Source organism: Varanus komodoensis, unplaced genomic scaffold (assembly GCF_004798865.1).
Source record: "Varanus komodoensis strain SLA01 unplaced genomic scaffold, ASM479886v1 scaffold7_1, whole genome shotgun sequence".
NCBI lineage: Eukaryota > Metazoa > Chordata > Lepidosauria > Squamata > Varanidae > Varanus > Varanus komodoensis.
This window is the reverse complement of record NW_025336479.1, coordinates 17472545-17488499: the sequence shown is the minus strand read 5'-3', so window position 1 is coordinate 17488499 and position 15955 is coordinate 17472545. Positions and strand designations below refer to the sequence as shown.

The window sequence follows — 15955 nt, the reverse complement described above, 5'->3', positions numbered from 1 at the left end:
GGTTGCCAGGTGGGGAGGGGTGCCTCTTCCCATATTGACTGGGAAAATGAAAGTTACCTGGTGTCTGTGTAAGAGACAGGTCTATGACCCTGAGCAAGGGTGAGAGGCTACGTGAGGGAAGAAGGATTAAGCAGTACCACCACATGGGTGGGAGACAGGGGAGGAGAAAAAATGGAATGTAATTTAAACATATTCCCTGGCTGGGAATGTAAAGTAATCAAGCATGAGTCAAGGAGCACTCCTGAGTTATAAATCTGCTCTTCAAGGGGTGTATGACCCCATCTGGGAGAGGCTGAATTCCCTTCATTCAGTCAGAAGAACCATCCACCATCAGCATCTCAGCTTTGCCTGACGGTGTGTCAGTGTGTTAGCCCTCATTCAGTTCATTGATGCACCCAGGCACTGGTTTAGCACATCCACAGCCTCACTTGCTGAAGATGAAAAGGAAAAATACGTTTGTGTGTCATCAGCAACTCTAGATGACCCAGCCCAATTGCTTTCCATCCCCAAACAGATTCCTCACAAATCCCAAGTGTGAAGTACATACAGAATGCCATTTTTCTCACACACATTCCATTGTCTTCTAAGCACTAGTAAAGGAATTCTTCAAAGTGGAGCATATGAAGTGTCCTGAGGAACACTTAAGGTAGTCTAAATTGGTGCTACCCCCGCAAAGGGTGTACATCATGGTTACTTTCTGAAACTGAGCTCTTTTACTTCTAATGGTGACAGCATGGAACATACTGCTTATGTCACAGTAACAGCAGAACACTGTACCAAAATATGAGACAACTTTAACTGAATCTTTGCATACTTGAATCAGGTTTGAATTGGGAAAGGAGAAACTCCTAACATCAGCCATAAACACATACGTATAGCAGGGCACACTTTGAATCAATTTTTCTATGAAAAAAGACTGAGAGAAAATAATCTGCGGGTGACTGCTGAGGAACCTGGATGGATTTCTAAGGTCTCTTGAGGATTTTCCCGCAGGCTTTAGCTAGAAGCCCTGCTGAGATTCTGCTCAGTGTTTGAAAGGAGATGATGAAGTGGCTGATTATGATTATTCACAATGTTCTAGACCTTATTATAGCACTGTGTAAGGTTGTTAGTATTTTGAGGCGCTAAGGATAATGGAATAACACTGTCAATGCTTAGTATGGAAATGACAAAGTTCATAATAGACACCACTGAACACAGCTGAGAATCCATTTGCTGTCATATGCTCCAGTGATCCAGGTGAAAAGATGGCCTTTTCCACAGTGGCTCCTCACTTCTAGAATCAGTTGTCACTGAAGTTTAATCACAGTGCATGGGCAGAATATTGACCAGGATAAAGACCTGTGAGAAGCAATTTAACTTTTATTCTGATTTAGGGATGGGATGGGGAACCAGCTACTGACAGAATGATAATCTGCAGTACAAGGAAACACTATGAAGAAGAACTACCTCTGTCTGGAGTTGAAAAAATAAACTTGTTTTGCTTTGCCATTAACCTCTGGTGTGAATGCGGATGAGAAGGGGAAGAGCACACACACCTGCGGGTGCATTTTTGGTGGAAATAGGGCCTATCAGGGAGAAATAGTGGTAGTCAGGTCCTTACCCTAGTTAACTCAAGGCTGTTGGAGCCCAAGGCTTGTGGTGAGAGGGGCATGCCTTGGGGACCTGCTGGTATCTCTGTGGAATTTGGAAGGCAAGTCTGAGTATAAAAGGCAGAGCATCTTCTGGGGGAAGGAAGCCAGATACCTGGGTGGAATGTACTGACCTAGGTGCAAAGTCTGAGTCTAAATGCCCACAGCCTGAGCAAGGCATTTGCATACATGAGAGATGAAGGTGTTGAAACTGAGAAACTGGCTACTAAGTGCTTCCACAAAAGGGGCGGCACTAGATGTGCGACACTGTCCAACAGCCTGGGCAGATCATAGCAATTCATATAATTAAACTTGCAGCATGCAAGCTCTATTTACTAGTACATTGAATGAATACACAGCAGTATATTATTTCTAAAATACTTTTGAAGGTCTTTTAGTGTATAGTGCAGTTTCCTATAGACATGAACATCTTTTTCACTTAGTCTTTGGTGCGTTACCACAAGCTTCCTTCCTTCCTATGATAAACGAACAAATACAACTATCAAACTACTGAAATAAAAATCTAGGAGGGCTATAGCACTTCATTCCAGAGTTGAAACAAAGATGCTTACGGCAAAATGTGACAAAATCCCATGAGGTCATGTCACTGGGCCTGAAGGGCTTTGGATCTAAATGGAATGTAGTAGCATGGCAAGTCTGCTGGAGAGACAGCAATCACTATTTTTAAAAGGAAATCTGTAGCATTACATTGTAGGAAATGAAAGCATTTGCCATTTCTAAGGACCAGGCTTGAAATTAATGTGAAAAGCAATTAAAGATACATTAAAAGTGAGAATTAAAACTCAGTGCTAGGTTATTTTAGATAGTGGACCAACATTGCTAAGGACAGAAATAGAGAAACTCATGAAAAGAAAATGTATGTGTGGGAACGTTTACTTCCCTCCCTGGATTTATGCATTGTTTTGACCCTTCATAAGCATTTTGCTCAAGCTAATTACCAATACATACATGCAAGAAAGTTAGAGCTCTTTATGTACACAACCCTGATGTATCAGCACATAAAACTGATTCAAAAGAGCCCAGTGCTGGTGAGAAACAAGAACCAGAGTTTTCATGAGTTCTACAATCAACTTACAACTTCAGTGGTCACCACTGCTTCCACAGTGAGTTTGATCCTTTCCAATCTTATTTTGGTTCAAACCAATGAGAATCCCACAGCCTTTGAACATCTCATGCATAGCAAGATGTGAAAGTTACTTCTGTGCTCTGACTGCCCTGCAAACCAGCTGGATGACACATTTAGATAGTATAACTCTGATGCTTTACAGAGGAGGAAGAAAGCTGAGGTGCTGCCAAGATACTTGCTGAATCTTGGTGGTATTAGTCTTTTTCCTGACTTTTCACCCAGAATGTCCCCTAAACCATTTTCCAAGGTCGGTTATACAATCTCAGATAAGTATCCAGAGTGATTCTTTTTACACAAGCTGAAAATAGGGAATGGAGATCTCCAAATGTGGATCCCAGGTCCAAGTTATAGCTCTTCTGTGATATTGGATTTGGGACCCCCCACCAAAAAAAAAGAAAAGAAAAGAAAAGAAAAGAAAAGAAAAGAAAAGAAAAGAAAAGAAAAAAAATCCTATGGCCCTCTAGATGCTGTTTAGGTACACAGGATTGCTCTGCCTAATACGCAGTATGATGAAAGGCCTCAAAGGCAATAGCATGCATTTAAGCTCTTTTGAAAGTATGCAACTCAATGGTATCCTATGGTGAGACATGGACATTTCAAGTACATTTGAAAATCAAGCAAATGCCTCTAGAAGTGTCACACGCCAATGCCAGTGTCATGACATTTGTGTTTATTTAACCCTCTATGTAGACGTACCATTAGTTATCGGATAGTAATGAGTTTTCCACAGTATATTTTTAGTAAAGTTAATCACTCACCCCCTCATCTATTCATTATCTTGAAGTAGGTCTAATAAATGCATATGCCTCCAAATAAGTACAGTAGGAGCATACAGCTGTCTGATTCAAACCTACATTAGTCACTCTGTCATTTACAAGGCATGTACATATCAAGTTAAGTGATAACAAAATCTCTGCAAGACAAAAATGTCCCTCTTGTCCAGAACCTTTTTCATAAGAGAAAAGGGAACTTTGTGTTCTTAATCCAATAGCGCTTTTAATTTGGTTATAATGAGCATCAGTGATAAAAATTAGTATTTTAAGCATTGAACAGGCAATTGCATATGCTTCTTCCTACACAGCTGAGAATCCAGCTATAATTTGTCCATGAGAAACTGATAGTTTTTTCAAAATAAATCAGATGTGGAAAGGACAGGAAAACAGTCATTTGCTTATTTACATTAGTATACAAATTCTATTTTTAAGGGGATTTGCCAGATGGGAAGGGCAGTATGTTTTTAAATCATTGTCTATTATGATTGTAGATGAGGGATAAAGCATCCCAGATCAAGCCAGAATGGGGGGAGTTGATTAAAAAAAACCTTCCAATGCTACTGTTCTATGATTCTATGATTGCATTTGCCCTTTGTTTTCCTCATTAGCTCATAAAGTGCCTTCCAACCAGAGAGAGGGGGTGCCTCATCTTCTGGCACTACCTCTTGTTTTATTTTGGATTGTTTCATCATAAGGTTTTTGAGGTGAGCAAATTCAGAACTGAATTATGACATCCTCCTTCTGCACAGTACTAACCAGAGTTAGTGTGAATGTCATTGCTGATGTCTGAAAAAGATTCTCTGCTGCTTTCACCAGCCACTATCACTGCTGCCCAGTAACTGCTTTACTGTTTCAGAAGTTTCACACCCCATCATTCCCATTAATGAGATAACACGCTTTGTTTTGCTGACGTGACCATTGCTCCTGAAGAGGGTGGCTGCATCATAGGCTGGTGGCTCAGCCTTATCCATTCTGCCTTAGGACTCACCGGGAGACCGGTCTGGTCAAACTATACTGGCCTCCTGACAGTATCGCTGTTGGCTTTTTGAAACTGTCAAGCTCTCTCATCATATTAACATGTGCACAGAAGAGGGGGATAATACTTCTACACTATGACATATTAACTTTAATTATTTCTATTCTGCCTCTTAAATACTTTCTGAAGATGATTCTGTGAAGATGGCTTCCACTATATAATGAAAACAGTTTATAAAAAGTTGAGGAATGTAGACCATGTTGTCATGCTATACCTGTGGTGCAGCTACATGAACTTTACAAGTGTCAACTATGCAGTTATCCATTTAGGTGAAGTGAAATTCATGTGGTTTTGGAAAATGTTAACCATAATAGGGAAATTTTTATTGCCTTGTTTCAGGCCACCAACTCAATTAACAGTTGCTCCACTGTATAAATGCAAGAATATTTTTCCTGGGATAGACACCTTGAGTCTTTCTACCAACTTATCCAACATTAATGACTGGCAAATCAATTCATATTGTCATGCTATACAGTGGTACCTTGGCTCATGAACTTAATTCATTCCATGACTCTGGTCGCAACCCAAATTGGTCATGAGCTAAGTCAAACTTCCCCATAAGGTTCACTGTAAATAAGGTTAATCCGTTTTGTAACCATTTTTTAAAAATCACAAAAAATTGAAACAAAAGGACAAAGAACGAAAACAGAGATTGCGGCCATCTCCCCACCCTGAGCACAATCTCGGCCATCCCCCTCCCCCCCGAGCATGACTGCGATCATGCCCGTCTATGGCCATGACTGTGGTCACGCTCAGGCAGGGAAGAGGGGTGCAGCTGCAGCCATCTCCCCCCACCCCCCCAAGCACAACCGTGATCATGCCCATGCAGGGAAGATGGGTGTGATTGCGATCATCACTCGATGTGGAGTTTGCCACCTGAGGCAATTTTTTTCTGAAATTTCTATTTGTGACCCAATTTGGTCATGAACTGAGGTACCACTGTACTTAGCTACTTAGTGCACTACAGATATAACATACAGATTGGCTACTAGGGTATTCTGTGTTTCCTCTGAATTTTCAAGGGCACTGATTTTTTTTTTAGAAGTGAGGGAGAAGGGGCTATCTAGAATCAATTCTTCCATTTTTCAAACAGGTGCTAAAAGTTTTGAGGACTGACAGTGTAGATTGTTTCACAATTTTTGCGGCTGCCTATACCCACAAAAGCATGGGAACAGTTATGAAAGAAGGACAGCTATGCAGGGGTTTGATGGCATGTAATTTTGTCTAGAGGGCTTATTTAGGTAGTGGTACTTGGCTACGTAACTGCAAAGTATAAACATGTGGTGTGCCCCTTCTGAATGAGAACAGGTCTAAGATGCTTTCAATAGCAATGATTTAGCAAAGTTTCCCATACAATAATCACATCCATATATGGCTATACTGTGATCTCCTGGTGACTTACTGCAAAAGGCTGAAATTTACTGGTGTTAGATGGCATGTCGAGCAAACATATTTAGGATAGTAGTAAGCAAAGAGAGTAGAAAAGGATGACCAAGGAGAGTTCCCTGCTAACTTTGGAGACCTTAGTGGGTTTGGGGCAGAAGAAGTAGTAGTACAGTACAGCATGCTACAAGTTCCACCTCAGATGTATTCTTCCATGTACTTGTTTTTTATCAACTGCCCCCATTCTGGCTTGATCTAGGATGATTTATCCCTCATCTACAAGCATAATAAACAGAGGCAATGACTTAAAAACCTTGGTTTGGTCATCCAATCAAAGGGAGACTGCACCCATGAAATCAGAAGACTGAGACTTGGAAAGGCAGCAATGAAGAAACTAGAAAAGATGATTAACTGTAAGGATGTATTAATGGAGTCCAAGTCCATCTAAATTATTGTATTCCCAATCACAATGTATGGTATGAAAGATGGACAATGAAAAAAGCTGATAGGAATTAAACTGATGTGGTTCTGGAGAAGACCTTTGCAAATATGCTGGACCATCAGGAAGACAAACAAATCAAACCAGAACTTTCTGTAGGCGCAAAAGTGGCAAAACTGAGGCTATCATACTTTGGATGCATCATGAAAAGACTTCTTGGAGAAGACACTCATGTTAAGTTGAAGGCAGAAGACAAAAGACAAAATACAAGATGGATTGTATCTGTCAAGGAAGCCACCAGTCTTGAACATGAGGGTAGTCTGGAGAGATTTCATTCCTAGCATGCCTTGACAGCACAGAACAAGTGTTGTACCTTTCTGCCACTACATGAGGAGCATGGTATGGGGAGAGCTGGAAAAGTGGTAATGGTGAAATTGTAATGTGAAAAGTATATGAAATAAAATATTTGGATTTTGCTGACACACTTACCTTTATCAATTTGATTTTTTTTAAAAAAACAGCAGTTCGATACATCCCAACAGATCAGCTCATCTACAAGTATTGCAGTCTTACAGTATACAAGACTTTACAAATCAGAATCCATACTTTGAATGGTGCCCAGAAATGGACCAGAGGCATTGCAGATTAAGAAAGACACTTGCCCTTATTTCTCATTAGTAATTTCCCATTTAGTAGGTGCATTTTGAACAAACGGGTTTCCAAACAGTTTTGCAGAGCAACCCCCTTGCAATACATATACTAATCTAACATGGGGTTTACCAAAACATTGATAACTGTGGCAAGATGTCTCTGTTCTGAGGAGGTCACAACTCAGGCACCTAAGCTGGTGAAAATTATCCCATGCCACAGAAACTACTTGAGTTACTGGTGGCAAATCTGGATCAATGCGCACCCCTAACTTGTAACCCTGCTCTTTCAAGACAAGTGCATTGCTATGCAGAACCCAAGCTGTGCACTACCATTCAGAACAGAATAACTACTTCTGGCAGTATCTTGTCTTGATTGTTTAACCATTCCAGTGTTAAAGTAGAAAAACTGCACAATGCACAGTATAGAATAAACACATCTGGGGGCTTTTGACATCTTTACCCAGTTCTATATAAGTGATAGAATCTTAGAGCAGGTGCTACAGAGGCAACAAAATAAAAATAACAAGAAAAGGAAAAAAAATCTATTTCTAGCTTTGCTGCTAAAACCCACCTTGGGCAGCAACCCCAGTTCTAATGCCAATATAAATTTTTTAACTTCTGAGAGCTCAAGAGATTCAGTCAGAAGTAAGATCATGCCCTGAATAAAAGGAGTGAAAAATTTATGAATGACTATTGCTGGAGTTCAGAAAAGTCTATTTTAATGGTTCCCCAATAGATTAATACAGTTCAGACAAATAATAAGATCTCATGCTGCTCATCAGCACCTCATTCTGCCCACAGAACAGCAGAAACTGAGCTAGCTTTCTAGTATGTTCTGTATCTTGGCAATTACATCTCCTCTCTGTAAGAAGTTAGGAGAGCTGCCTTGGAATACTAGGATGCAACCCAGTGCTCTCACCTTTGATGCACATAAGCCTCCAGAATTGCAATGCTGCTGTGCCCTGAGCCCAGCACGTCTACTAGATGGCCACTTCTACCTGTCTAGATGGAGTGGCACAGAAGGGGAGGGAAGCCGGAGAATAGTCTGGATTCAGCATAAACCATCAGCTGCTCCCCTCCTTGCCTCCAGCACTCCTCTCCGAGGCCAGTTTGAGAACTTGGAAATCAGTCTGTACAGTCCTTTCCACACTGCCTGTGAAGAGAGGCGAGGGTTTTGCCTTCAGCATCCCAGCACTGAGAACATCTTAATCTCAGAGCAAGGATTCCAAACAACCCTAGGCCTCCCAAATTATGATCGGAGGCCACAGAATCGCACCCTTAGGGTACAACGCTATCTAATGCATACTTAGATAAAAATAAATTGCTGTGACTGCCAGAATTCTCTCGTCAGACCTTGCCTACACATACGTAACACTCCACTTTAAATCACTAATATTAACCTTGAATGGCAATGAAGCTATGCTGGAGCTCTGTAAGGTGTGAGGCAACTTCCATGTGTTCGTTTCATTGATATCCCTATATAAACCTTATAAGTTAAGCATAGAAAAAGCCTGCCACACAAAGGTATAAACTGGTGCACGTAAGAACTTTGGCAAAAAAAAAAAAAAAATACTAAAAGGTTATATACTATTTTACTTGCTTTCCTGTCTCTGAACTTCACATAGTAGACTCCTGCAAGTGACAAAATCCCTATACAAAATGAGTAAGAAGCTGAACAAGGGCAACTTCCCATGGAGTCATTCTGGATTTCCCCAATAGTTTTGTATCTCCAGATCTGCATATCTATTAATATTTTCTTCACCAAAAGGCTTTGACTAGTCAAGGGCTTATACCCAAACTACCAGTACTAGTATCATTGACCAGAACAGTCCATGGTAAATCACATAATCCCACTTGGGTATGGGATGGCATGGGGACTCTTTAGTGTGGGCTGCATTTGGATACATGCCAGCAGCAGGGAAAGGCTACCAAGCAGCAATAGAAGAATGCACCAACAACTGGATCTTAGCACCTCTTTGTGAAGCCTTGTTTCCATAAAAAAAATCATACATGGCAAGAACCACATGAAGAAAACAATCAATTTAAATGGTTGGTATAGCAATTAAAGCATATTGGTTTTCATCTTAAAAAAAAGGCTTTATGCAATCTCATTGTTTCCTGGTTTTCGTTCTTGGATTGTAGGGCAAGTACATAATTTGCTATTTGGATATAAACAGCAGACTATAACTTGCCAAAAATCAAGCAGTTACTCTGCGAACATGAAGAAAGGTGTGGAGACACAGGAGTGCAAGGGCCCATGATTCTTTTAAACCTGTTCGTATCGTATCAATTCCTGGTTTGAGCAACTTCTGGACAACTCATTTGGGCATTCTAAGCTCAGAAGTGATATTAGTCTTTATTTTACATTTAAAAACTAGCCTTTAAATAACTTGATTTAAGAGATTGTCCTGATTCAGTTAAAGAATGTTAAAGGTCAGTGTTGTACATATATCCTTTGAGTAGGGATGACTCATAGGTAAATGGATATATGATTGTAGCCTTATCTATTTCTTTGCATTACTTTCAGAGTTCTAAATAAGCAGGTATTTTAAGGAAAAACTTTTAAAATTTAATAATCACTTTTAAGAGCTCACTCTTATGCAAAATCTGGTCCTATGTGACCAAAAAGTTGTCCTAAATGCTAGTTGAGGAGAGCTGAGATTTGAGAACTTCCTCTGGCATAAAATGTATAGGGTTGCTCCCTAAATCCAGAAAATCTAATGCATATGAATAGCAGCTCTTAAAATGCTTCTTTCCTTAATCATGGCCTTTGGAGCTTTGTAATGTCTAAGGCAAAACACAGAGGAGAGAGCAATCCTGTAATCAAATGCAAATCAAAATAAATAGTAAGAAAAACATATAACTATTCTTACAACAAAGTGAGGTTAATCAACCTTTGTACCTTGATCCAATAAGGATTAAATGCTGTGCTTCTATAGTGTTTACATATTCATGCAGGCATTATTTTGGGGTACACTGGCTTTCCATAAGACCTAGCCTATTTGGATGACATCATGAAGTTTTTGATGACGGAAGGAGTTGACTTTCAAGCTAAAACATGTTCCCAAGGATCTTATATATTATTATTTATTTTCTTGTTAAACGGACCAGTTCATTCTGCTTTAAAATGTACCAGGAAATATTTAATGTCTCCAGTACTGAGCCCACTCTAATATGGAAGAAAAGTTCCTGTAGCAATCCAGCAGTTACTGAAGTCAAGCTGGGATGAATATACATGCCTAGGTTTCTTATCTGCAGTTTAAACCAATGTCCTTCTGGCAAAGAGATGAAAGTGCTACCTACTGAGCTGCTCCAACCTGTTTCCTTTAGTCCGGAAATAACTTGAAGCCAAGGCTTTGTTGTGCAAAAGAAAAGGAAAGTTAAGGATGCAGGATTATTGTTGTTGCCACATTTTCTACTATACATTTTGAAAAAATACAGAATCTCCCTTTTCCATTTACTAAACCTGATATTCAACCATCTTCAGGAGACATTTTGTATCCACAGGATTCCAATTTTAACGACTTGTCATAGAGATACCTATTTTTATAAAGCCAGATCACAGAAGGCCATAAAATGGAATGGTTTAAGCTTTCATAGAAGGCATATAAAAACAATCCAGAGGATATAATTAAACAAAATAAAACAAAAGGGTTATGGTAGGGTAGTAGTGGCATCTTTATGCTAGATCTTGACTCTTTTCATAATAAAGCAATTCTGATATTATTCAGTATTGCTTTCTACTTCAAAGAATCCATTTTACTACTAATTCATTAACAAGTATTCTATACCACTGATTCAAGCAAAACTGTATCATATGAATGGGTTGCATGCTTTGTTTATTGTGTGAAAAATATGAAAACTTTAATGCTGTGTGACATTTGCTAGGATATAAAAGAAAGCCACAAAAAGTATTTCTGGGGTTTTTTTTCTCTAATCAGTATCTCTGGCAATTTAAAGGTAGAACTTACTATGGACATGAAGAATACCCTGCAAATGTAATGAAAAAAGTGTTAATACTCATCCAAAACCCATTCCATTTCATTACAGTTTTTAAAAAATATTACACAAGTTTTGTTTATTTTTGTATATGTTCACAATAGCAGAGGACATGTGGCTTTCATTTGTTTTGACTCACAACTCCCCCCAGCTCTAGCCATTATAATCAATGTGGATGGAGAATGGGAGTTATAGGCCAAAATGGCCACAGGTTCCCCATTCCTTTTCTATATAGAAGGAAAAGAAACTCTCCACAACTGAAGGCAAGTGCAACAGGTGGTATCTCGTGAACACCTCCTGCCTACAGAAGAGCAGTGCAAGGACATTTTTTAAAAACTCCTTTGCTTCCTCAATATCTGCACCAGAGGTATGGAGGACCCCCCAGAAGAGACTGGAGATGGTGCAGGATGGAGGAGAAGAAGGGGAAGACCTGTTATGGAAGCAGAGCTCTCTTATGCAACTTTGGGTTTCTCCTACTATTTCTAGGGAGATGGGATCCTAATCTTTTAAACTGGAAAGAAACTGCATTGTGGTGTGGTATTTTTTTTCCAAAGTTTAACTGGAGGAAACACTGAATGGAAGAAAAATATGTGGTCATAATAATGAAAAAGCAAAACTGACAGAGAATATAGTCTATGCATACACAGTTTTAGACATGATAGTTAGCATAGACATATTTTGTACAACCTTTACATGGTAGGCATGTCATGAGGGAACCCGGCTGGAGCTGAAGGTCAGACTAGATGGCCTGAGAGACCCCTTCTGACTCACTCTGTTTCTGTGTTACTATTTCTGGCTGTACAATAAAAACAAATAAATGGTTCTTGAGAAGCACTTCTACTAAGAAGAGCCAATTAGCTTTTGTGGAATTACTAGTGCAATGTGGATCACTGAAAGGCAGTCCGCTTATGGAGAAAGGACTTGTATACTGCAGGAATCCCTAGGACTCAAGTACATCTCTGCACTTCTACATACAAGCAAGCATTGTACTCCCCCATCATGGAATCGTTCATAGCAACTGGACCATCAAGGGTTAAGTGTAGAGGGCAGTTGCCATGTTCACTCTCAACAGACTATTAAAATGGAACACTTAACTGATCTCCATAAGACAAGTGCCATTCATTCATATGGAGAAAGAAACACTCCACACACACAATTGGGGTGACTCTAGTGACTCCACTAAATATTAATTACACTTTATCCTTGCATGATCCAGCTTCTTCGTCTGCATAGCTACATGCTGTGTTCTGCTTCTTGGTTAAATTTTTGTAACTCCTTTTGTAGGAACGAGCATTTGGGAACTTATGTCTTTGTTTTTTGTGGTGGTACACTTCAATCAGGCTGTAGGGAGGATGGTAGTGGCAGGAAAGGAACATTAGTAGTTAGTCTACACACGCACACACACGCACACATACAGGGAGGGAAGGAGGGAATGAATTATTTCCGGAACATTTTTGTGTTTAAAGGAAAGAATGCAGGATTGTAAGTCAGATCACTGGTCTATCTAGACCAGTATTGTTGACACTCACTGGCACCAGATTTAAAAGGGACCCTTTTCTGACCCTCCCAGGAGTTTCCAAGAACAGAACCTGAGACCATGTGGATACAAAGCATGTGCTGTACCTGTGACTTTGGCCATTTTTGTAAATAATCATTCATGCTTGTACCTTGAGAATAGCTGAGGATGTGGGGAGGCCTAATGTTCACCCAGAGCAGTCCCAGCCACCAATGGCTTCCCTTTTTATGTTCACTCAAATAGAAGCACAAGTCTGTTTTTATGAATAACTCTGGCATACTGAAAATAGGGATGAATCAGAATAAATTTGTGACTCTAGGAATGAGACAAGTCTCCTTTCCTGATTTGCCCCAGAATGTCACTAGCAAGAAAATATCACTGCAAAAGCATCTAATATAAGTTTTGGCATTCATATACTTGCATAAGTTGTGTTGAATACAATATTTATCAATCAAAAGCATATAAAGGGGTGTCCTTGATTAAAATCTGCTTATATTAGCTATAGAAAATGCAATTAAAATTGGGCAAAAAGGAAACTTTCTAAATAGTATTAATCTCCACATATTTTAATTATTCAATTTTTGAACATGATTTTTAATAAAATATTCCATTAACTTAGCATCATTTCTGAAGAAACTGCATTTTATATTTTATTTTAATCCTTGTTTGGAGCAATTACAGTGTCATTGTTCTGCAGTAAAAAGGTTGAATTCATTTGCTGTGTGGTTATGCTAGTTATGATTGATGTCAGTTCCCCAAATGATAAACCAATCACCCCAATGATGTAATGTCATTTTAAGAGTGCTATAATCTCATTTCTCTCAAAGTGGAAGCTCTGATGAGTTCTAATAAAGATTTATTATAGATTAAAGGCCTTCATAATATCAACAATGGATTGCTCATTTGATGGGAGATTTGATTAGGTAATTTTTTTTAGGCATATGAATTTTTCACATATATGAAGAATGGCTAGCAGGAAGGACACAGGGCAGTGTAATAAGATGACTGCCACCTCATCTTTGGAAAGATTAATCCTAAACTGATTTAGGATTAGTATCTAATTGTGGCAGTTGACACAAACATAAGTATACATTTAGTCAAGAAGCATCACTCATCCTTGCAAGTGCTACTTTATTAAAGGAAACATAATCAACATAATGGTTCATACTATTATTTTAAACCCTCGCACAACAACTCCATCTGTTAAATGAGGAGCAAAGGCAGGAAAATGTACCAGTCAAGATGACAGATATCCTCAAACACTTTTTGAATTTCAAAATCCAATAACAAATCCTAACCCACAAGTACCAAATACATTTTTCTCCTTTATCTCTATCCATAATGAGTGTGATAAAAATGATAAAATTTGTTCACAATTATCTTACCTACAACAGCATAAAGCATTTGATAGTTTGACAAGAAAGTAGTTCTATAAAATTTAAATATATAAACAAGTTAATTTGCATGCTTAAATGTATTATTACTAGTTTCTGTAGGCACAGCTATCGTATTTTCCACAAAAATATATTAATACTACAAAATCGCTAGACCACCAACAACTACACTTTATTTTCTAAACACTTTGCCAGCGCAAGACCACTGGAATCAGAAAACTCACAATTTCCCACAGAGGAAACACCAGTCACTTGCTCCACTCATACTCAGTTTCCAAGTTCTGCCTTAGTATACCAGTTGTTGGGGAGCAACAAAGGAAGCTGGCTATTGCCTGCCTGTCCTACTTGTATGTTTCCAAGAAACATCTACCTGGGCACAGTAAAAAAATGGAAGCTGGCATAGGTGATGCCTTTGGTCTCATCAAGAAGTTCCCCCCACCTTGCTATTCCGATGAAACCTTGGGAAATATCCAACTGTGTCATTCCATGAACACAGAAGATTTTGCACTAGCAGAACTTAGGTTTTGAAATATGCACAAAAAGTATAATCCAGCTACAGTTTTATTTCTGTGTGCTTGTGCATTATACTTGTGCAACCTGTTGTACATCTCTGCTGTGCCATGGGTCATGCAACGCCTTCCACAGCCTGTTGCTTGAGCATAATAAGCAACCATTTGTGTCATGGGAAGATTCAGTGGAGCTCCAGTAGCACCATTTGAGCTTGCAGAATGACAGGATTGATCCTATTCCTTGTAGGACCTTCAATACCAGACTCATCTTCATGTAAGTTACATGGGGATGCTTTTTAAGAGAAGAAAAGCACAAACATTTTGTAGTTTTCTGTTCTGTTTTCCTATCAAGTATATTTATTTTTGATTCTACCTCTGGTTCATTCCACTAATTCAGGGATTAGGTGCCTTCCCTGGGCATGCAGGACATTTGACTTTTGGATTGTGCCTGTAAGCATCACCAAAACTGCTGTTGCAGGAGGGAAGGGGAGGGAGGAGGTTTACCTGTCTCCTCCCTATTCACTATTTACTCCTTGCCTCTCCCATTCTTTTTCCTTTTCCCATCCCACTTATGAGCTCCTCTTACTCAGGCCCACCTCCACTGCAGTCCCTTTATCTCCCAATGTGTGGGGGAAAGGAAGGAAGGGTGGTGACGGTGGTCTAGATGGCTGCAGGGTAAGGAGAAGACAAACCACAGCGGCAGTGGAGGGCAAGGGCAAAGGCAAGGTGGCTTCAGAAGATCTTTGTGGGGGTGGGAAGAAAAGGCTGTGGTGCAATTGGCAGCCTCACATGCATTTGGGAGAAAGCAAAGGCTGTGGACTCCCTGAAGAAGAACCTAATGCTGAGAACAATAGATGGCAAAAGAAGAAGAGGATGGCAGAGAATGAGGTGGCTAGATGGAGTCACTGAAGCAGTTGGTGTGAGCTTGAGTGGACTCCGGGGGATCGTGGAGGACAAGAAGGCCTGGAGAAATGTTGTCCATGGGGTTGCAATGGGTTGGACACGACTTTGCGACTAACAACAACAACAACAACAACAACAACAAAGGCTGTGGTGGTGTTGATGCCTATGAGAAGGAGATGGGGAGGCCACAGTAATGGCTAAGGGTGGGGAAAAGAAAAGTGTGCCATGCAGGGCAGTATTGGTGACCACTTGGATCCCAGGAAAGGCACTGAAGGGGGTAGGAAGGGTTGAGGGCAGGGAACCTCAATCAGAGATAGATCCTAAGTGCTTTATAAACCAGAGCACAAATCACAGAAAGTTAGGATTAGTTTTAACACTGATATGAGAATAGTAGGAGAGGTAACAGGACCAGCTTCATATTTAGCATTTAAAAGTCAATGCATTATTCTATAAAAATGCAAAGCAGTACAATACCTCTTGGATATATTTTTCCTACAAACACACATGAGGATTTTCATCAAGTGATAAAATACATTCATGGATTCAGTTTCATATAGATAACTACTAATTTAAAA

General features: G+C 39.6%; 1 protein-coding gene across 1 annotated transcript in view; it reads right to left on the bottom strand.

Annotated features, from left to right (window-relative positions):
- Positions 1-15955, bottom strand: part of TENM2 (teneurin transmembrane protein 2) — a 730807-nt gene that overhangs the window by 313400 nt on the left and 401452 nt on the right. The window lies entirely within an intron of this gene.